The sequence below is a fragment of the Orbicella faveolata genome, unplaced genomic scaffold, assembly GCF_042242905.1.
Source record: "Orbicella faveolata isolate gen_17 unplaced genomic scaffold, um_ofav_v1 contig_34, whole genome shotgun sequence".
Taxonomy (NCBI): Eukaryota; Metazoa; Cnidaria; class Anthozoa; order Scleractinia; family Merulinidae; genus Orbicella; species Orbicella faveolata.
The window spans coordinates 20,097,349-20,121,085 of record NW_028301563.1 but is presented as its reverse complement, the minus strand read 5'-3'; the positions used below and the strand labels follow the sequence as shown (position 1 = coordinate 20,121,085).

The 23,737-nt window shown below is 39.2% G+C and overlaps 1 long non-coding RNA gene and 1 pseudogene across 1 annotated transcript in view; one reads left to right on the top strand and one right to left on the bottom strand.

The window, feature by feature from the left end:
* LOC149105204 (uncharacterized) overlaps nt 1–23,737 on the top strand; it is a 182,747-nt gene that overhangs the window by 47,326 nt on the left and 111,684 nt on the right. The window lies entirely within an intron of this gene.
* LOC110044639 (uncharacterized) lies at nt 4,431–13,359 on the bottom strand (annotated as a pseudogene).

Genomic DNA, 23,737 nt, shown 5'->3' with positions numbered 1-23,737 from the left:
GTTTAGTCACCCGTCCATGGTAACAAAAGTATACAGAGACAAGTTACGAAAATGACCCAAGATCAGTACTAAAGATCACTAGGGTCAAACTATCGAGGATCTAAACGACTTGAATACCTATATGGAAAACCAGAAGAAATTTACCAAGTTACTAGACTAACTTGTTTCACGGTGGAACAGAGAACCCACAAGAAGCATGAAAGAAGAAACGAGGTAACCAGATTTCAAGACCTACATGACTTCATCAATGCCGAAGCAGATCTTTCTTATGCAATCCCATTTCGTCTTTTTATCCAGTGAAGGAGGTAGAAATGGCTTTAGACAACACTCGTCAAGTACCAGAACCGCGGCGAACATCGGCTCCCGCGCCTTTCGCGCCTTTCGCTGTCGCTCTTCACCTAACCCTGAGCCTGCACTCATCGTTCAGCAGATTCTCCCCACTCGAAAACAAACCCTTTGAGCCTCTGCGGAGGAGAAAGTGCCCGCTTAAGGTTTAATAATGAGGCACTCCAGAACAGAATGAATTTCGCTAATTTCGGTCATGAAGAAAGAAGAGATTCAAAAGACAGAAGTAAAGAAAATGAAGCCATGAAAGATTCAAAGAAGACAGCGGTGAAGAATATCAAAAACAAAAATGTTCGCAAGACTACGTCTTGTACATCACAAGGAGCCTGAAGTGCAAGCACCATTATGATATTTCCTATGTGGCTATCATCATCCTCGAAGCCCGATAAAGAAGTACTGTTTTATGCAATGGTGGACACCCAAAGCGATGCTACCTTTATCCTTAAAGAAACCTGCGACAAGTCAACGAAGCTCCGGCTGAGTACCATCACAAGTCGAGAGGGTCGAGAGTCACTCGTCGACAGCCATTCGACCTCAAGATTCAAATACAAGTCGCCTTCACAAGTAAATCTATTCCTGCCGATGAGGAGCATATCCCTACTAAGGCCATAGCTAAGAACTGGGAACACTTGCAAACAATTGAAGGCAACATGCACGACCTATTCGACTGTAATGTTGGAATGCTCACCGGATTCGACTGTCCTTGAGCGTTAACCCAAAGAGAAGTTCTCCCTGGTGGAACAAATTATCTTATGTCAATAGGTTCTATGGTTTCCTCAATCTCAGGGTTATTTTTCAGAACACTTGCAGAATAAAGTCTTTCTTTCCTGACAAAGATCGTTTCAACCGCTCGCAGAAATCGAAGATTGTCTACAAAGCCAGTTGCCGGGACCATGATGTTTTCTACATTGGTAAAACCAAAAGAAGGTCACGCTTCCGCTGTTACTGATCATTCAACTTCTACTGGTCACAAAGTCAAATGGAACCATTTCGAGATCCTAGCAAGTGGGCAATGTGATTTACAGTGTAAAATCACAGTCTAAATGAAAACGCTGCTACTGAAAAACTCTTTCTTCATTAATTTACACCGGATGTAGTTTCTTTCGTTCATTGTTATCTAGCTAGTTACCAATACTTCGCTTTAGTTTTAGTCTTTTTAAATTTTGTCAGATTTTGTAACCGTCACTTCTGAAGACGTGTGTTGTAACATACGAAACGGCAAGTTGAATATACCACGCGTAATCTATTTGTTACTGCTGTTTGTTTTCTCTTTCTCCTGAAAATGAACCGTACGGTATTGGAGCGTTAGAGTATCGTAGGTGAAGCTACCAACAGGACGTGACATTATCTCCAGCATGCAATAATAATTGAACGCACACTTAATTTACTGGCGATCAACAACTGTGGCTCATTGTGGTTAAAACTGAAATAGACACGAACAGAACAAACATAAACAAAGCGAAAATGGCGCAAACTAAAACCCGTGAAAGTAACAGACTTACATTTGTAATGCGATGCTGGGCTATAAATGGCTGAGATGCAGCTGAGATAAGGCAACAACTGCACTAGATGCTTCGATTTGACTACTGCACTCCGATCCGCACTGCGAGAACTAAAAAAAAAAGTACTGCCCAAAAGCTATTTGAATAAATTACGTAACGATACAAGCGCCACATTCCAACACGTTGCACGATACAATACGAAATATACATTCTAATTAACCGAACGCATATTAACACCATTTTGACGCGTTGCGTCTTACAGCAGGTGTTAGCGATGTAAGGGACGGACCATCAGAAAAGTGATGGGGGATAGGGAAAAAACCACCAAAACCACCAGATCAACGTTGGACAAACGTTGTAATCAAATAAAATCATGGAGCTGTTAACATAACTGGCTCGTTCACTAATATGGGCCGTTTCAATCCATTTGAAGTTTTTTGGCAAAGTAAACGATACATTATCATTCAAGTCCAATCGAAAATTAAATTCATCGGCTGAAAATCGCGGAAAACGCACCAAAAACGCTCCAATGTTACAAAATTTTCTGGGGTGCATACCCCCACACCCCCCTAGCAGAATAGGCCCTTCAGCTCAATAATTGTTACTGGACGATCAGTCACGGAATGCTAGCTAAAACCTTGATTCCCTGCATGCCAAGAATGAATTTTATCCCAAGGATAATGAATAAATGAAATTGATATTTCCCTAAACATCAAACAAAAAATGCAAAATGAATGCAGCCCCACTCTAGGCAATAGCACTTGGATGTGTCTGATTTTTGGTTATGTTTTCCCCGGAGTATAATTTTGACAGGAAAGCAAGATGGCTGTGTGAAAGATGAAAAAAATATTTGTTTGAAGGCTGTTTCAGGAGAGTGTCTAGATTAACATTGCGGCAGTAGAATATCCCCCTCCCCTCCCCTCCCCTCCCCCCCCCCCCCCACACACACACACCCAAAAAAAAATCGTGCAGGGTGAAGGGGACTTGACCCCGAGAAAACAAAAAGTCCTGCGGAGGCAGTCAGTGGACGAAAAAACAAAATTCCTGGAAGTTGAAAAAGTCCCACCCCCCCCCCCCCCCCATCACTTTTCTAATGGTCCGTCCCTAAGGAGTTGAAGGTCCTTATGAGGCCGCAAGGTTGCCTTAAGGGAGCTACCCAAATGTAACAACAAACGACAAAGATGATAAAAAGGCTTCTGGCAGTCATTTGATGACGAAAATTCGTCTTGCACATCTCAAGCGAAAATGTCTGAAAGATTCGAGGTATGAAGAAGATTCCATCAAATTCACAAAAGAAATATGCAACACAGGTGTCAGTTGGGATAGGCCTCTGCCCGAAGAGCCCCGGTCAAGGTGGGAGCGATGGAAATGTGATGTTCTACACCTAAATGAGTCACAAATCCCAAGATAGTTCTAACCGAAGACGCAAAGGGGAAGGAAGACCAGTATAGAAAGTAGTTCTCCTCATGGAAGGTGTGGACTAAAAGGTTCCAGTGTCAAAATCAAACTGGTTTGTTATAAAGTTGAAGCCAAAGGTAAATTTTGTAAGCACAACGGGGTTGTTATAATGTACTGATCTTACCTCTCCAAGCCGACGGGCAGGTCAACCTTACATGGGCTCAGACAGTGACTTAATCTGAGTGCAAAAGGACATGTTGTTTTACAGAAAATGTATGACCTCAAAACATAGAGCCATTACAATTGCACTTTTCCTTGAAGTTTTGAAAAACATTATTTTCCAGGGGGGCCTCCGTTACCGGAAAGTCTGGAGACATCTACAGGAGTGGGGCTAATTGTGGATACCTCTTTGGGGTCCCTGGCCCTTAATCCAGGGGGAAGGGGTCGGTTTAAACTTGTGTCCATAGTCTCAAGTCACTCTGACAGCTGCTGAGTGGAGTTCAGGGTATGTACTTAGCTGTCCAACGTGACATAATCCTTAAAGTGCATGGAATTTCCCAGAGCTGAGTGGGTTTATTGCCTTGGCAGAAGGTTGCATTATTGTCGTGAAGGGGGCTGATATGTGCGAAGTGGTACCTGAACCCCGGGGGGGAGGGGGAGATTTCAAGACACTTTAGTTTGCTGTCATTAGGTTATGCTTGCAAAGAGCTTTTATCTGATGTGATGACAGTAAAGCCTAAATTCATCCACAGGTGGCCCAGAGATTCTAGTGTCATTTCCTTTTTGCACTAGATGAAGTGTGGAGTGCGGAACTTGGTAAGCACTGCTTGCATGACTCTATTAGGCACTAGGTGTCATTGGGCTGTTCGGACCTGGTTTTCAAAAGATCAGGTATATATATTTTTTGCTAAAAAGGAGAAAATCAGAAAAGAAATGATCTATGAAAAGAAAAGAGAAGATTAAACTGCGGGTGAAGTTAACGCAACCGGTACCAGGCCCTGTTCTTGCTTATACTTTTTCTTAGCACACGCGCCTGATGTATGACTTGGCGTGACGTTGCAAGGTGAATTACGTGCGTACTTAGGATACACGGAAACAATATAATGGGTACGAACGTCCGAAATTACTGAATGCCCTCCTAAAGGACAATGGCGATAAAATCAAATAAGCCTGCACCTTCCGCAATTTGATTTGCACTTTTATTTTTAATATTCTTACTCGGCAGGTGGATTTAATGGGTGACAACCTCTAATATCCAGTATATTAATTTCTCAGTTTACATTTCACGAGATAACATGTATGAGCAAACGTTATATTTTTATGGCTATTTATGGTAATAACAGTAGTGGATTTTAAGATTATTATTGCTGTACTCCAAAAAGGGGTGTTTTCTTTTAAACTCAGTAATATAGCCTGAGTCATCTTCATTGTCCCAACGGAAGAATTCTTCTCTCGTTTTAGTACCATTGACAATCTGACATAGATGGCTATCTGACTTGAGCAAAACGAAGGGCGTGTCAGTGGGAAGATTAATGACATTAGTAGCGTATCCATCATCCCGACAGCAGAAAAAGATTTTTGTGTTCCTGCCATAAACGCCGTCTGGTAGCTGACCGGCGACACTGTTTTTGTTATCGTCATCTTCGTCGTCCCACTGAACGTATCCGTTCCCGAAACCTGGTAGGCACAGTACAGAACATTAATTAAACATATATAACTGGAAAAGATTCTGAAATTCTAAGAACTGCTAGAATTACATGCCAGCATTACTAAGAAGTGACCGGGTGGCAGGTCAAATCTTTAACCACCAATACAAAGGCTTTGGCTAACCTATTTGGTACAAGCATTGCGTATTTTCTTCCCAGGTAAAAAGGTTCCTTTTTGCAAGTTTGTCATGAGGTGTCGAATTCCACTCTTTCGCCGACAATTGCGTGCTTTCATTTTGCTGTCCCGCCTTTCTGGGTAAGAAAAAATGCGAAAGTTCTCTTATTTCGTTCCCAAACTGAGAGCCACAATGCAAGTTTGTTAGGCAACAGTGAATTTTGAGTCTTAACTCGATGAACAAAACTTGCCTGTTCAACTTTTTCAAATACACTGAGCGAATGTGTATCGCAAGCGTGCTCGTACCGCAGCACTGGGTATTTTTTCGTGTGTTACGTTGTTGAGTCGGTACGATAAACCAAAAATGATTCATCATTGAAAAAAGGCACGTCAAGAAAAGCAATACATGCATACTGACCTTCAGGGCAATGTCCTTTTTTGTAGATGCAGTATTGTCCTTTGGGCCAAGGGAGATCGTACTTAGAAGTTTTGCTCAGTGTCTTCATGCAAAACTTTTGTTCCATGTTTGATTTAGTGACTCCTCCTGCTAAATCATAAGGATCAGACCAATAGTTGTTTGGATCCTCATCCTCGGTGTCTTGGTAACGAGTCCCCTCGTGCCAAAAGTCTCCATCTGGACATCCTGACTTTGTCATGGGGAGACCATAGGTACCGAAAGGCCAAGTAAGAGGAATGCGCACCTCAGGATCTGAAATTACACGACTGACACTTTAATTTCTTGTTCTGCAGGTCGCTGTAACATCAGGAGCCGATGGCCCATGACAAGGACAAGGTTATGGGCTCCTGGTAACCGTGAGTTATAATGCTTTCCTGGCTGTTTTGTTTTAGTACGTTACCGGTAAATATTTTTTAACGGCTAGTGTGAAATCATACCTTGAGGTTCAGAAACATCTTTTATCTGTGGGTATTCCCGCAAGATCCTTTTCAAGTTGTCTTTTCGCTGAGCCAAATTTTCACATCGATATTGCTGGTCAAGGACGCTGAAGAAACTGTCTTCAACAGCGTTGTCAATAGGCATCAGCTTTAATTTAATGGGTTCAGGCATGTCTGCTCCTCCAGATGTGAATTCCACCGTGTTCTCGGTAAACTTACTCGTATCTGTGGTGGATTCCTTGAACTTAGTTATATCAACTTTCAAAGAGGCACTGAATCCGCCGAACCCACCGGACGCTGACAACGATGATGCTATCTGCAAGCCCAAAGCATTAACATGATCCAGTTTCTATTGGCTAGACAAACTTTTTGTCAGGGTAACTCAGTTTTTTGCAAGGCAAGGGAAATTTAGGTGGAAAAGATTTAACCTCGTCGAATTTTATATTTACTTTGATTAAAGCCATAGCGCTTACATCATACGATCGTATCGAAGTTGGACAATTAATATACTGATCACAAATTAAACAGAATTTAAACGGTATTGGGGTGTCGCCTAATTTTAACAATTCTGACATGCATACATACGTCCTTTTGCCGTGGTCACCATACTGATCAATTTATGATCAGCATGCCACACGTTCATGCATTATGACAGGGCAATTATGTGGGTTTACATATTTCATGTACTCAGATCAATGTCAATCAATGTATCTACCGTGATCTTCTCTTGCTTTCATTCGAGTCATTCATTCATCCATTCATTCATTCATATTCATTCTTCCTCTTTTTCATTCTTTCTTTTAGTAGGAACCCCTCATTCTACATTGGGTGCTTTGGAAACGTGTCCGCCTAAACCTCGAGCTAAGTAAGCATTTTTGGCATATAGTGTTAAAGGAAGAGAGCAGCCAAGTTCGTCTTGGATTTTCGCAGCGAAAAATTGTAGGCTTAATTCGTTTATTTACTTTGAAAGGCTTTAACCCTTATCTATCAGCTGATCATTAAAAACATCTCCTGTTGTTAAATTGTTGACATTGCAATTGGAATAAGAACCATCGCCCGCCGTTTTGTCTGCTGTTTAGCAGTCAATCGTTTCATAAGGTCGATTGAAGGCTTCAGTTTGCAAATCTTTAGCTGATCGTGGGTAAGTTATTATGCATGTTAAGAAATTTTCACAATTCTTACGTTTTCCATGGCATACTTGGCAATTTTAGTGTAAGAACTTTCGCGACGCTCTGTCTTCTTAGTTCCCAGTACCACCTTCAATACAATATCCTGGAAGAAAATAACTTTTTTTACTAAACATAACACAAAATGGCGAGAAATCAAATTTTATATTGTTATATATTTTGAATGGATAGACAAATTCTTTCAGTTTCGATATCCTTATCATAAGATCTTTTAGAAACCGCCTTAGATATGCCTCGGTAGACAAACCTTCCCCAAAGTTACCCTAGCCGAGGTAACTTTTCACTTATTTCTTTGCAAAATTGTTGAGTTGTATTGCCTCGGCAGGTAGGGTAACCCTGCCAGGGGGGACAACTTTTCTTCATATAAATACTTCGACTCGCTTGACCGGAGCAGTACTCGGCTAGTGAGTGTCACGAAATGTCTAGATTTAGGATTTAGGATTTGATTCGTATCAAAGAAGTGAAAATTAACTCAGCAAAGCCCACTTTGATCGAATGACCGAGGGAAACTCAAAGAAAGAGGGATATTTGTACATTTGATTATTCAATAAGGGTTATGAATAATCATGCGGGGTCAACTTTGACTCAGCCTACAGAGAAAACGTTTTCCCATATAAACGCTCGATAAATTTAACTCGGGGGGGGGGGGGGGTTGTCTCGGGTACCCGAGACCTTATAACTGGGGCCTAAGGTTCGTCAACATCAAGTCCATTTCATCGCGCTTAAGAAGTAATGACCTAGCTGCTTGTAACATAGGATTCAGCATTAAATTAACTTGTTCTAATGCGCGTCTTCTAAGCTGGCAAGAAAACTCAATCTCCTCAGTCGTTAGAACAAGGCTCTTCTCTAGGAAGGCTCTTCTTTAGCTTGAAGCTTTGGACCAGTAAACAAACAAGTAACATCAGAGCGCCGCGCCCTTTGACAAGTGACGTAGGTAGAACCAACCTGTCAGAGCGCTCACGTAGCTCGCTTATTTCAGTGCACAACAAAACATTCTTGATAATCCAAATCGCCAACAACACCAGCTTGGTCCCGAAATAAAGGTCTTGAACCCGAAATCTTTGCACTAGGCTAAACATTTGCTGACGTAAGGCGAAAAGATAATTTAGGGACACAAAGTAGGCCTAAGAAGATCATCTTAACAAAAAGCTAAACTACAAACGTAGTCAGCACACTAACCGTTCCCCAGTTGTCAATGAATCTGCGATAACCTCCTTGATCGTACTCTTCGGGTAAGCGACACACAGAAGCTGCGAAGTCTTTTGTGACCGAATACTTCTCAACCCGAGCTAAATCCAGTTGATATCGAGCTGCCCCATTATTGTAGACTTTTTTTTTCAAAAAAGACTTTGTGATTATTTGATGTCTCTTTTTCCATCTTCTCATAACCTACAATAGCGAGAAAGCAGAGACAGAGAAAGGGGGTAGAGACAGACACACAGTTAATTTATCAACGGAGTTTCTTTTATTACATAAGATTTGTTTTCAAGGAAGCCGTGTCGGTCAAACGACAGTTGCTACCCAGATAAAAGAGAGACATAATGTAAATATCTAAGTAAAGATAACATCAAAAGAAATCGAGAACGAAGACGAACAGAACGAATTCCTTGTCAGTTTCCACTTTTCCTTTCCTGAAGAGTACATTTGCACGTCCAAATAAGATATATTGTATTTTTCTCTGCTTTAAGATTTTAATTTCATAAGAACTTGTCCTAAAATGTTAAAAGAAACATCAGTCTGCAGGTCACAGTGTTTATGTCTCGAGCCTGTGGCGTGATAGTTGTCCTTGGAAACTTTATGTTAAAATAAACTACAATCTTCGACAAAAGTCTTGGCACACCTTCCCACTTTTGCAATATCTGTCAGGGAAATTTATCAGTTCGTCCCCTTGCCCCCAATTCAATGTTGTTTATCGTGATGAAGTCGTCATTGCCGGTTTACAACATTGTCGAGGAGGGGGGGAGGGGGGGGGGGAAGGGGCTTCGCTAATCCAATGATGTCATTAGGTATTGTCCCCAAAATACCTTGTCAACGCATTATCCTGCTATCTGATCCAGGTGTGCCAAGGACTTTTGTCGTGGATTGTACATATATGTATAAGCCCTCGAACGTCGTTTTCGGGATAATACTTGCATTTTAAAATTCACAATTTCGACTGAAAACTATTTGGTCATAGGCCCTCGACAAAACACTATATTGTTGGCTGATAGCTATCATTGCGAGAAATTCATGTTCTTTAAATTACGATATTACTAATCTAATATTGGTTTAGGAACTAAAATGGACGATGTTAAAAGTCCCTATGGTAAATAACCTACTTTAAGTATCTTTAAGGCTTACTTATTATCGAAGTTGGGTTCGATAACTGTTTTGATGAGGTTTGGTAATACTAAGACAAATTGATACAAGTTCTTACTTGCACTGAGACTGAAGGCAACACTCCATAATCCTGCGTCGTAATCAGCTATGCAAAATAAATAATGATAAAAACAATAAACATTTTGTGCTGTGTTTGAATTCGAATCTTAATCGAGGGTGTGGAGGAGCCCTCTCCCACGGGGACCGCGCATGTCGACGGATTGCGGGAAATTAGCACAAGGTAGACACGAAATTGTTGTAACGCAAACTCAAGTAAATAAACAGTAATCTCAGTAGAAAGTGCTGACATGAAAACAAGACTCGTTCGCTACTCGTGTTCCGTGATCACGTGACATTATTGTCCCATGATTCCACTACACGCAGAGGGAGGGGCTGGAGGGGACTTAGCCCCCCCCCCCCCCCCCACTTTTTTGCAAAAAATAAAAATAAATTAAACAAGAAATAATTTAACAAAAATACTGGAGCCAAAAATAGCAAAAAATCGGTAATTCCAAAGTGACCAGAGTTACTGGCAAAGACAAACGCGCAGATAAATAGACAGAATTAAGTATTAGTCGTTACAATTATGAAATATTTTTTCGCTTCTAACCTTGTGCTAGCAGGGGTAAACTTCTTTTAAATGGCTTTTTTTTCATGCGGACCTCTCAGGAAAACGCGTAGTTTCGTAATTGATCAATTTCGATCCAAACTAATAACTGGGTTTAGTTTACTAGGCGATTCTCAAACAAATTGTTAATTAGTTTCACCTTGATCTTTGGAAGATCATGAAGCTATTGTTTCCCTGTTATTGTGCGTCCTGATTTTATCTCAATCAGCGCGAAGTCCGTCTTTTGATATCACGTTTCACGGCTCGTCGAGCGTTCCAATTACAAGTTTTGTTGAACGTCTCTTTATAAAAACATTTTGTCATGGTAAGTACTTAAACCGCAGAATTGTGTATAGCTCAGGTCATCATGGAACAGTCAATCCGGTGGTTATTACGAGCAAAGAAGTGTACATGGTACACGGCAACATAAATAAGGACGACGAGGCTTCACATACCACTAGTAATGCAAAGAAGAGATCTCTTAAAATTTCTGATTACTTTTCCAAAAGAAGTGGAAAACCTTCTTTATTTGGTTGGTAAACTCCGCATAATTTCTGCAATTTTTTTCTGAATCTGTTCTAATTGAATTATTTATAAAATTTATGAATTCCAGTCACTTTTTCATGTGACATAGTTTTTAAAATATTGATCTAATAATGTCTCATTTACATTCTTTAAAAGAGCCTCCACCCAAAAAAATGTGCGAAACAATTAACTCCACCAGTGCAGCAGATAGCAACATCACTGAAGATGTGGAGAAAAATTAATAGCTTTATCGTTATAAGAGCATTCTCCGTCACTTTAGAGAAATTAAATAAAAATTCCCAAGCATGCCACCCCCCCCCCCCCGCCAAATTTCGTCCACGCGTTCTTCTTTAGCGCCCCCACTTCTCAAAAACTTGCTGCCGCGCGGTCCCTTTCCCACCTAACCCACACAAACATTTTCTCCTAAAGAAAAAAAATCTCAAGTATTTGGTATGAAGTAAATAGCCCTGAGATGACATTTTCTACCACCTTCCAGCTTAAGATAAAAGAAACTATTCATATTCAATGGGAAAAACCTATAGTAAATCATCAACTTTACCATGTTAATCTAAATTTTTCTTGTAGTATTTTACATTGTCATGTTTCCTTTTGTGCTTATAGTCAATTAGCATTTTGCGCACACCATATATTCAACTCTGTACTTTGTAATTTAAATTGAAGATGACAGAAGATTCTGTTGAAACATGTTTTTAAATGATGTTCGATCACAACTCCAAACTTGCGTGCCATGTTCACGAATGTCATCATCACATGGATTTTGAAAACGTTGAAGTCGTCGGACATGAGGCACATTACAATCAACGGCTTTTCCTAGAAGTTTGGGTGTCTGTGAAAGACAAGAACGCTGGGAATGACCATGCACAAGGTCATCTCAGAAGTCTACAAGTCAGTGACAGAAAACAGTACTTTTATCAACCATGTCATCTCCTGACTACATTTACTCAATTTTTAAATGTTCCTAAAAAACGTTGTGTTGTTTCTAAAAATAGCAACATGTCTGCTACTATCCAGACCTTTGGGCAATTGACGAAAAATATAATCAAATGATAATGGATCATAAAAAGCCAGCCATTCTGAACTTTTGCGCGTGCGAAGTTAAAAAAATTGAAATCAAACAGAGAATTATGTCAAAAAAACTATTTTTGACTAAAACTGTATGTCACAATGCATTTGCTATAAAAAGATATAAAATCATGGATATACAACTGGCACATCAGAATTTCAGCAGTCTATTAATGAAAAGCTCATGTAATCCTTAGCTTCACAAAACTGAAAATATCGGAGAGGTTTGAATCCACCACGCCCTCTCCTCTGTCCTATCTAAGCCGTTTTAAAACATTAACATTTAGTCTACACATGACGAAAAATTCTGTTTACTATTTTCAAAGATGTCTTTTTGTTCCTTTCAAAATAAGCAAATAAGCGAAGTTTTAACGTCACAAACCAAGCCAAATTTTGATCAAATATGAAGGAGAAGATACCTCAATCGATTTGTCTGAGAAGTGTTTGATTCCTCGCAGTAAGACTCTACTAGATGTGTTCCACAATTTGAGGTTGACAATTTTATTACCATGGCAACATACTAGGTTGCAGACCTCCCCGATGTTCAAGGCTTTCTGGTCATCTTTGGCGTTCCATTTTAATATTTGCCGCTGCTGCCTCATCTGTGCAATCCAGCAAGCCTATAAATATGTTAGGCCAAGCTTTTGGCCTGGTTCAATTTCCCCGAGCTGAAAATCACTAAAATACTGAAAACAGGCTGTTTGGGACTGGAAAAGAGTGAGTTGTCATGGGAACGGAATTTATAACAGGATTTAGTGTGTTGCTTGTAGAACTATTGGTTTTCCAAATTTCAATGGTCTCTGCATCAACTCTGTTTGTATATTTGATATGCAATCGATTTAAATCATAAAACGTCTTAGCTCACCGCTGGCTTCCACATCAACCTTAAGTTTATCTTGATAAGACTTGGTCCCGGAAAATACTTCGTTTGTGGTAGTTTCGACGCAGGATGAGCGATGAACAAAGATGACCTGGTCTGGTACTCGGTACAGTCCATCAACAGAAGTTTTATTTCTATCCCATGTCAGTTTGAATATTTTTCTATCGGCGAGCAGTCCTGGGTCGACACCACCGTGTGCCAATTCGCCGGCGTCAGGATTTCCTTTCAGAATATTATAGCCGACACCTACAAATCTAAGACCTTTGGCCGTGGCCACATCCTCAGTAGCATGGGTGACAACGGCGACACCAAGAGCGATGAGAAAAGCAGTGAGACACATGGCTTCCCTGTGAAGAGAAAAACAGGTACCCCAAGAGTACACAAGGCTACTGCTCAGTGCAGTTACCAGCCTACGAAAGGATTATAATGCACCCCGTTTAAGGTGAAGGTTCTGATGGCCTTAAACACTAAGCAGGTAATGGATGAGTGCTCCAAAATTTGTTTGACAGTTTTCCCGTGTGACTGGCATGTAATTACTGTAGAAGCTCACCTTACGGTAACCTGCGATCATACCCTCTCTCCCTACCTCTCCTTTCCTTCTCCCATTTCAAAAAAAAAACAACAACAAGAAAAAGAAAAAGCCTGATCGCAGGTTAGCCTTACGGTCACCTCCTTATTACGGCCAATATTAGATTTTGTTATTCTGGCGAAAACGCCCGTGCGTTAGTTTTCTTTTACTCAAACTCAATTGATATACGGCCAATGGCCACGTTCTGAAATCCCAACCTGTATAATCCATTATAATTTTCCCCCATTAATTCGGATAATCTAACCAGATAAGCATTCGTTGCTGACCAAAAAAACAAATATGGAGAAACAATGTTGAAATATACTCTTGCTTTACTCACAGCGCCTGTAATATGTCATGTCGTTGACATCTTTCCATGGATAGAAATGCAATAGAGCTTTCCCGAATTCCAATAAACTATGGCGCCGAGGTCGAGGTCAGGGTGGACAAAAAATACAGCAAATGTATGAAGATGTCCACCCCAACCTCGCTCTGGTGTTATTGTTCGAACACACTGAAGTGGAATGCGGGAAAGGTCTATTGTGATATATTTGTCAAAACGTCACTTAAAACAGACTAGTCATAAAATCTGAGCCCATCACGTCTGTCTCGCAAATTTCATGGCCAGTTGGGAAACGTCTCACTTTTAACGGAGAAAGTAGAAAATCAGAAGAGCAGTCCGATTACACGGTACAAGCTCGCTTACGACTGCAAATTGGCGTTGGTATTCTTACATTTCAGGCACCTGACTGGAGGCGAAGAAAAATCCATCGCAGAAGGGTTGGGATGTTCTACTCAGTGACATTTCGAATGTGAATATATATCCTTTTATACTTATGAGAATTTACGACTTATACGACTTATACGACATTATTATTTTACAGGCTGTTAATGTTTCAGCCGAAATTATCGGCCAGTTGCGTGTGAAAATTAACAAGAATTGGTAATCAACAAGGAAGCTACTTGTAGATTCAAAGCGACAAGTTCAGCTGTCTTGCTGCTTTCGTATAATACTTATCATAAAGAGCATTAAAGGTTAAAATGAACGATTTCGAAAATTAAAGAGACTTTTTTTATTGATAAAACACCATTCTTAATCGATTTTTTGCGATAGGCCACCGTCAATACGAGCTGTAACCCTGAGGTCACGGGTTCGAATCCCGTTGACGCCCTGATTTTTTTCAGGCTTCTTCTTTCTAATTGCTTAAATTGGAAATTTACTGCGATGATCATTCTTCACTTTCATCTAACACCGCAGTTCAAATATGAATTATTTCATATATACTTCACATCAACACATTTCGTCTTACCAAACCACAGATTTCAACCCTTACCAGGTACTTTACCCCTTTGGCTCGAACGCATTTCTCTAATCGCCAACTCAAGTTAATAGTACTAAGAATAGTGAGTTAAGACATCTAAGATTCCTGCAATGTATCTATTTAAATTAAAAGGTTATAATCAATGGTAACATTGTAAAGTCTCGTTTTCTACCAACCTTTAGAGTTTTCGTTAGATGCCTCCGTTATCCCTGATCTCATGGATTCGTTTAGTGTTAAAATGGAAAACGAGATTCTTTCAAAGAACATATTAATCTTAATTTTTTATTCTTATCTAAAGATCACAGATACTGTAAGCATAATCAATTTGTGCAAGCGGATGACAGGCTGTTTCAAAATTGCATTGCGATTGAACGTGTGACCACCGCCCAATACACGTAGGTTGAGGCGGGTGATCGAATTTATTCTCTTTTTTGGTTAAAATTTTCTTTGTCGGTAAAGTTTCAAAATGTAACTTTATTATTCCTTCAATTTATTTCATGGAGCGTTTGAATAAATACAAAACTGTTAAGTTCACCCGTGCTAAAACGTTAAAGGGCCGGGATGAGAGAGAAAAAATTTGGGAATTACAGCCTTGGCTCTGTTAAATTCTTTGGGACAATGAAATTGTATAACACGCAGAGAAAAAGTGAATTTACTCGAAAGAAAACCTCTGAGTCCCCGAGGGAGGTCAATTGCAAGCTTTAACCGTGAGGAAGAACTTAGGGACAATGAAGACCAATGGGCCCATAAACTGAACACTTTGCGCCCTTACTGGCTTAATGACAATGACGTTTTCTTTGTTCAGAACAGGCGTTCAGGTGGACTTGCCACAAGTCGACCTTTTCTTAAACCTCGACTTAGTTATCTCCCTCGAGCGAAGCGAGAAGGTAATCTTCGTGTGACGAAGTCGCGAGGGTGAGCTCGAGCGAGAGGTCGACTTGTTTTACTTGCAGGAATGTGAATCAGAATGTAAATTTTTGGCTCGAAAAACATGATTGACATTTCGCACTTCTCATGTGCTCCGCGCGCGGTCGTCGCGAAAGCAGAAAATGATTGCCATCAAAACGTTTACGAGTACTGTTCCCTAACTCAAATGAATATATTTGTGTACAGTGCAGTATGTAGTCAGCAGACAAACGGCGAAAGCTGTTCCGTTGAGTAACGCCTCCTGAAAAGGCAAAACGTTGTTTAAACCGATCAAGAATTATTTGTTTTAGTCTAGATTAACCAGCCATCGACCAGAGAGCTGCCTGACAAATGTTATAAACTTATGTAGATCTAGCTTTTATCGACAAGAATCCGAATAAACTAAAGAAGACGAAATTAGTCGGGAGAATTTTAATTCTGTAAAGCTCTCTTGATTTAATAACGTTGAGTATCGAAGTCGCAACGAACGGGAGAGAATAGATGCACTATTCCCAAAAGTCCTTCATCGATCGACGACTGCTTTCAGCACGGTAAAACGGCCGATGCAAATTTGCTGCGATGCCGAAACTTGGTCATTCATTAAATCAACTAAAAGTGCAGCAATTGCACAAATTGCAAGAACGGCTCTGTTCTTCTTCAAAGGTCCAAACTCAATTCTTTCAAACGATTCGGATCACGCAGGAGCTCAGATCGTGCCCGTATTAAGTAAACAAACACGTATTGGTCGGATAAATAGCCTTCTATTGCTTTTCCCTGTCCTTCTTTCGAAGACTTGAAATTAAGTTGGATAGACCATATTCAATTGCTTCCATAAAATTCATATCCTTAAGTATATCCGAGAACAAAAGCTAAAGCTAAATGAAAAAGATTTTTACAGTACTTGAACTCAGCAGACATTTGCTCTGAGAGTTGTGTCGTTGATGGCGCGCGACGTCATGACGTATAGTTCATTGGTTAATGTGTATTTACGTCACCGGTGGAAAAATCCACCGGTAAAATTTGGCGCGCTGCAAGTGGGAAAAGTCCTTTCCAACGGCGAAACCAACAGGCCAAGGAAGAATTATTGGAAGGACTTTTAGAAAGTCTAGCGTTTAGGATGCACGTAACTTATCGTGTACTTGTGTTAGCGCGCGCGGTAGATTAGTCGCTCGCGCGCGTTTGTCAAGGTTGTTACTTTTAAAAGTAGAATGATGCGTGCGGTTGTAGCAGCTCATTTACCCTGATGTACTGTAGGCAGTCGAAATATAGGTGTTCTACCAAATTATGTAGTTTGTCTTCATTCGTGACAGTATATATTAGTTCATGGAGATCGTTTATGTGTGGCTGGTGTATGTGCAGATTAAACAATTAGATTATTAGCTATCACGCATAGAAATCGATGGCGAATAATCTAATTAATTGTTTTAGTACAAATCTACTAGTTGTTCAAAACTTCATCTAAATCCCCTTCACAGACACTTGGAAAACGCCAAGAAGCGGCCGTCACTTTGTTGCTCGTGGCACTGATGGGAGGCTTAAAGTTCTTCGGGAGTAATTTGTTTGCGTGCCTACAGGAAGTTACCAGTTCATTACGCTTGTTCAAGGTCGCTAGTTCAGGTCTACAAATGATAAAATATTTCTCCCACAGGCACAAATTACATCGGTTTGAGGCAGGGCTATAAGAAGAGGTTTGTTGTAAAATTTTCCAGGTGATTTTGAATTTCAACTTTGCTTCCTTCAAATACCAAACATGCTTAGTGAGCTCTCTACTGAGTATCTTGTCGGGGTCGTTAAAAGAAGATTTGTGATTGTCAAATCTTTTTTTAAAAGAGTTCTCAGTGAGTCCGACATAAGTCTGAGCTGGCCTGCTGTCTTCTGTTGTCACTGTTGCCTGGTAAACCACGGATGATTTCAGGTAATTTCCAGCCAGCATGCTTTCAAAATTGGTGGTGTAGTCGTTTTCTGTAAGGTTGATTTATTGTTACCATCGATTTTCTGCTCGAGGTTGGGCATGCAATTAAATTGGAGTGCCAGAGCACCCGTTTCTTTTCAAAGAAGTTTTTCTTGTTAATATTTTTTCAGTTTCATATTTAATCTTAAGTTTTGATTGCAGTCCATGAATTTTAGGAAGTGTTTGGCTTCTTCTGCAGTCCCACAAAAATAATTTTCCAAGTACAATGAAATAGTTAAATAAATTTGATAAAGGGCATTGTTTGGATAAAACTCCAAATAAAACGTTTTGTGCAGAAAGGTGGATTGGCTGATCCGATAGATGGTACCAGTACGATTCGAAATCAGTCCAGAACGTTTTGGAGTGAGGGCATTCACAGAAAAGCTGAATAAATTCTCAGGTTCATAATTACAAAAAGTACATACACCATTAATTCTAGATCCAATTTTGTATAGTTTGCTGTTAGTGTAGAGAATAGAATTAATCACTTTGTATTGGAAAGCCTTGACATATGACTCCAGTGCAACTAAATGTGGTAACGAGAAGATTTCTCTAAATTGTTGGGTTGTGAAATTAAAATCACCCTTTAATTTGTGGATAATATTAGTAGGTTGAGCTGTTTTTTTTGAAACTAGCAGCGAGTAATAATCTTTTGATTTTTTGTCTTTAATATTGAATATTTTATTTTCAGTTATAAGTGATGGAGGTATGATTGGTGTATCCAGGCTGATTTCTTTTAAATGTGAATGTATAGAATGACAGAGGCCCGCCCATTGTAGAAAATTGCTTTTAATTTGTCAATTTTGTTCAAAAAATAGTTATAGGAGTCTATTGTATTTAAGTTAAATAGAAGATTGTGTATGTAAATGATTCCCGACTTAAAGTAATTTTTATAATAAACCGGCTTGTGGTCTATTTGAATCTCTTTATTATTCCAAACAATATTTTTCCAATCACTTTCTGAAGCAAAAGATTCGCGGAACTCCAACCACCATAACAAAAGTGCGTGGTGAAATTGAGAAGATATCATGTAGTCAGAAACTTCACAATTACAATTTAGAAAGAACAGCCCTCCTGCGGGCTCTAACAGATGAAGTAACTACGTCTTCCATGTTGCATTTGAATCATTAAATAGTCGTTTTAACCAGGCCAACCTTAAAGATTTCACCATGCTTTCCAAATCTATCATTTTTAGATAAATAGAGCTATCTTGGCCAATTTGCAGCACAGAGCATTGAAACTTGATAGGCTAATAGTTCTACAGGAAACACGCCTACGGCTATAAAAGATTCTGTCCCCATGGTAACTCACTCTTTTCCAGTCCCCACCCACTTGATTTCAATATGTTAATGATTTTCAGCTCAAAAAACATTAAATGAGGCCACAAACTCAAGCTAACATATTTATATGCTTGCTGGATCATGCAAATGAGACACGATTAGCAAATCTCAAAATGAAAGGCCAAATGTGGCCAGAAAAGCCTTTAATATTGGGGAGATCTGGAACCCAGTATGTTGCCATGGTAACAAAACTGTCCGTTACTGTGGAGCACATTTAGTAGAATCCTGTTGAAATTAGAAGATCTGTTAGATCATATAAGCGCGCTTTTAAAATTTAACTGTTTTCTTAGCACTTCAGTCGCAACGCAGTTCACATTGCAAGGCAATCCTTGATGATTCATTTATTACTGTAGACACCACATCACTTCATCAACACAAACTGTATTATTGCACCATCAGTGGCGGGTCTAAAACACAGGTCAGGTCATTGTTATACCTATACAGGAACAACCTTAAACCTTTACTAATACTAACCTTACGCCTAAACATTGTCTTAGTGTAGTATTTAGGCCTAAAACATTGTCTTAGTGTAGTACTTAGGTCTAAGGTTAGCATTAGGAAGGGGCTAGGGTTGTTCCAGTACTGGTAAAACAATGACCCCTGTGTTTTAGTCCCTCCGCACCATCAGTCGTAGCCCTTGTGAAATCTCTGATAACGTAATGGTCTTAATCTGGAACTTTCTTCGGGATATGTATGGGCATGAACAATACGAACGATTCGATAATGCGCTATTAACGACAGCTTTCTTTCTTAAAAGTCATGATTAAATTTAATTGGTTTTTCAATAAGTAAAGAGCTAGCAAAGTAACCACACGAGTCACATAATTCAAGAATTGCATTATCCACGGCTTTCTTTAGTACGGTGGTTTTCCCTACCAATGACGTAATCCTTGCATGTTCTGACACGTTCTTTGCTTGGCTTGCAAATATTTAATTTTCCTTTTAATCTATGAACTCGCTTTAATAAAACAGCACGACAATTCACTTCTCTTGTCTAAAAATACGAAAAACACACGGAAAACTAAGAATGTCGCTCCTGGTGAAATAAACTTGCAAAGTAAAGACGATCTTATTTGTCACATAGCGAAAGTGAAAGCTGCAATGTCAGCGCATTCCATGGCTGACGTAATACCGTTTTTTAGCGTATTTATTATTCCCTCGGAATCCAATGCTTTGATAAAACCGAAAGAAAAAATATTTTACACACAATAAAGAAAACAATGTCCGTAACATTGTCCATGTATTAATTTTTGAACAGCTTTTGGCGAATAAACATCACAGGTTGCGTTATTCAAAATTTGGTGGAGAGAGAGTTTGGGTCTGGTCTCCAACAAAAAAAATAAAATAAAATGAACCACAGGTAGAACATGAACCGCGCTCGGCCCATGGCCGCGCAGTTAAAAAATGAAACATTTCTGATACAGACTGGCAATTACGATTGTCGAGGTTTCAAACTGCTGAACTACATGTAGCTATGTACTGTGGATTTTAATAAAACACATGCACACCAGAGGTGGTAATCCACACATGTTTCTTAATGGCCATTCCAGAATACACATTTGTCAATTGTTTGTTCTTTGAGCTTCGTCTTTGAGTGAGGCATGAAATATATCTAAATTACAAACTTAGAATGGATCAAGCATTGATTAATAAATATATGAGGAAAGTAAAACAAATGATTAAGATTCGACTCTATTGCTACCAACAGAGGTTGTTGTTGTGAAAGAAGAATGCGCTTGTCAGTCAACCGAAACGCAAACTAAGAAGTCGAGAACTCCCAGGTTATTAGCGTACATAAAATAGACTTTTCAAAATAACACTGTTCAAAGTAGAAATGTATTCATTTAACTGATACTATACTGAACCTCTTTTCAAGATTTTGTCGAAGGATTTTCCAGGATTTACTTGTACGAAATATGCAAATTTGCGATGCAATTAAACATCGCAAGCTTGCGATGTTTCTGTTCATACACAGTAATTGACTATGAATATAAATACTACGGTCAGTCAACAATTTTAAACAAAGTGAAAAGTTACCTCACCTTTGGATATTGTTTGCCAACATCTCTGCTTATTTCTTATGTTAAAACTATTTTCAATCATTGATCTGGAGAATTAGGCAGAATTGGACCTTGACTCCATCCCACTTTAAGCTTGTATTTTGGGGGAAATTAAGTTTGAATCTAAGAATGACTGTTTTGACACTCCGAAATCTGCATGTTCCGTAAAGTTAAATAATTATTACCAACCCCTCATGTCCATTGACATCTTTATAACTCTTTGAGAGTTGTAAGTTAACTCTTCAGCCATCATTTGCACCTTTATAACCCAAATGGACCAGCAAATTGTCGATCCTGGCCTGACTTACCATGCAGCGATCTCGACTGGTGACCTGCACTTCGAAATGGAATTGAATTGTAATGCTTGGTGATACAGTTCTTTTCCAGTTCTTGTCCATTTTTGATAAAATATGAATCACAAGTAACCCAAAAATGTTTTGACAGCCCTTGAAGCTCAGTCAAAATTCTCTTGAGTGTCTTGGCCCAGTTTCCGAAGTGACATCTCTGGTAGCCTGACCCAGATCCCACTTTGCGTGGTCATGAACATAGAAATTACAAGTTCAAATGCCTGTAGAAATGCAGGGATTTTATCAAGTGAGAAAATTTTTTCGCTGAAGTCATCAGGGAAACTAATAGATTTTATTAAGGAAAAAAGTTGGGGGCTAGTGGCACTTTAACAGATATACCAGGATGGGCGAGGTGCAAATTGTGTAATGAAAGAAAGTTAATTTATGCACTAATAAATCTTTCTATGAGCCTGCAAAAGTTAGACTTTTTTCAAATATCATTTTAGTTCAAGCAATTAACTACATACCATTATTACAAATTGACTGTTTTTTGTACTCAATCATGGATTTTTGTCATGTTTGTGAAATAAGATAACCTCAAAAATTCAGCCCTTTCAATGTGTCTTGTATTGTTTAAAAAATGCAGCCACAGGTATGTGTTAACAATGAAGTTCTAATGAAGACTTCCATTGTTCAAGCCGCTCCGGTATTCAAATATGAATGCAGCTACCCAATTGGTTACTTTACATCCCATGATCCTCGAATGTTTTTCAAATACAACGTGGCAGTCACATCATCTATTCACCTTGTTCTGTGGATGAAGGTATTCCAAAAGCCCTTCGTTTATTTCTGAATGTACCTCCATCCTCCCTGCCTTTTGACCCATTGACACCTACATGAAATTGCTTGCGACCCACCCTAATTCCCTGTCATTTTTTGGAATATTTCAGAGCGAGAGGAAGCACAAAAATAAATCATATGCGCAGTATTAAACTGCAAGAAATAATATTTTTTCTTTGCCAGGTGACAAAAGCCGAGAAAATTGAATGTGCAAAAATGAGTTATTAAATTTGGACAACAAATTGAAACCAAATAAAACTGAATTTTCCATTCTTTTACTATGACAAATGACACTTGAGAAAACATCGGAAAAATAAAAGCAAAGAAAACAAGTGAAACCCAATTGAAAAACAAGAAATCAGACAGTTTCTTGGCCACGCGATGAAAATAATACAGTGCAGCGAATGAAAATCAAAAGATGGGAAAACAAGCCAATTTTATTGAGGTAAATCAAATTTCAACTGTGTTAAATTAGTGCCCACTTAGTTCTTTCCTCAGGAGTTCTGTAATAGCTGAATAAAACTCAAACAAATATATTTGAACGAAGCGAATAAACTAAACAAACAAACCTCAGAGGTCTCTGTAAATTAATTATGCAGAAATCCAGCATGCAAATATATTGTTCACTTTTAAAATCTAAAATTCCCATATAAAGACAACCAAAGGAAAGAAACATGACAGGAAGTTCAGTAACAAATATTCATTGAAGACATTGATGAGACAAAGAAGCCTGTCTAAAAGCCAAAAAAATGTTCAAAATTTTGCAGACATGCTTCGCTACATGAACCGCATGTTCCAATAAATTTTCATGCTAAAGCAAAAGCTTGAGTTTTTACCGACGACTTTTGCAGTCATTTTATCAGCTGTGGCCTTACCAATGGTTCCAGAAGTTGATTTCAACTTCAAAGTAATACTGCACATTACCATTTTTGCTTTCTAAAGACCAGGAAGCTGCTTCAAATCCGCGATCTGTTAGCAAAACTCACTTGAAAGCGCACCGTCGTCATGCTTTCGCAGCGGTTGAAGGAAAAATTCTTCACCAGAAAGGTTTGAGGACTCTATACACCTTGATATTCCACTCTGAGGCCACCTAAACATTGATTTGTGTTTTTCTTTCCATTTTAAGTCCCAAAGAAGTAATTTCTCCATTTTAGGGATGAAAACAAGGCCTTGGAAGTTTGTAGATTTGGCCTACAACGCAGCATGATTACCACTGTTTTTGTAACTGTGAGTGGCTGGTCATTTAGGGTGTGTCTGGGGTCGGAATAGCTTGAACAATGGTAGGCATACAGGCTTTTTTTTTTTTCGTGCTAGCCTCGCTTTCGCCTCTGTTCGTCTAAAATACGCAAAAAAATTACGCCTGTTCTGCAGGCTACAGTAAGGTTTACCTGAGTGATTATCGTACGTAGTTACTGTAGTAACCTTGTACATTTTAGAGGGCAGACACTTGATTCAAGTGTGAATACTGTGAATAATATCCGGTCTGTTCCAGTCCATTCTGGAAATTACTTACTCATGCATATATAACAAGTACCTTTTTTGTCCAGCACTTCACTCAGTATTTACCCTTCGCCTTGTGGCAGTCAACCTAGGGAAACCACTCACTATTGTGCTAAACTAGTGGCCAGTTTTCTGTGAAGAATTCTGATGGACGAATTGAGCTCATTTAATGCCAATGTTGTACGAGTTCTTTAATGCTAACAGAAAAAAAATAGCAATAATTATGGTAAAATATTATCAAAAATTGTACTAGTTACCATTCACACATGTGACCCATGCTGTAAAATTACTGAATTCTGATCATGTTAATTAATTGAAAGATGACAGGCTAGCCTTATTTTTATGCTGAAAACTACTTTGCAT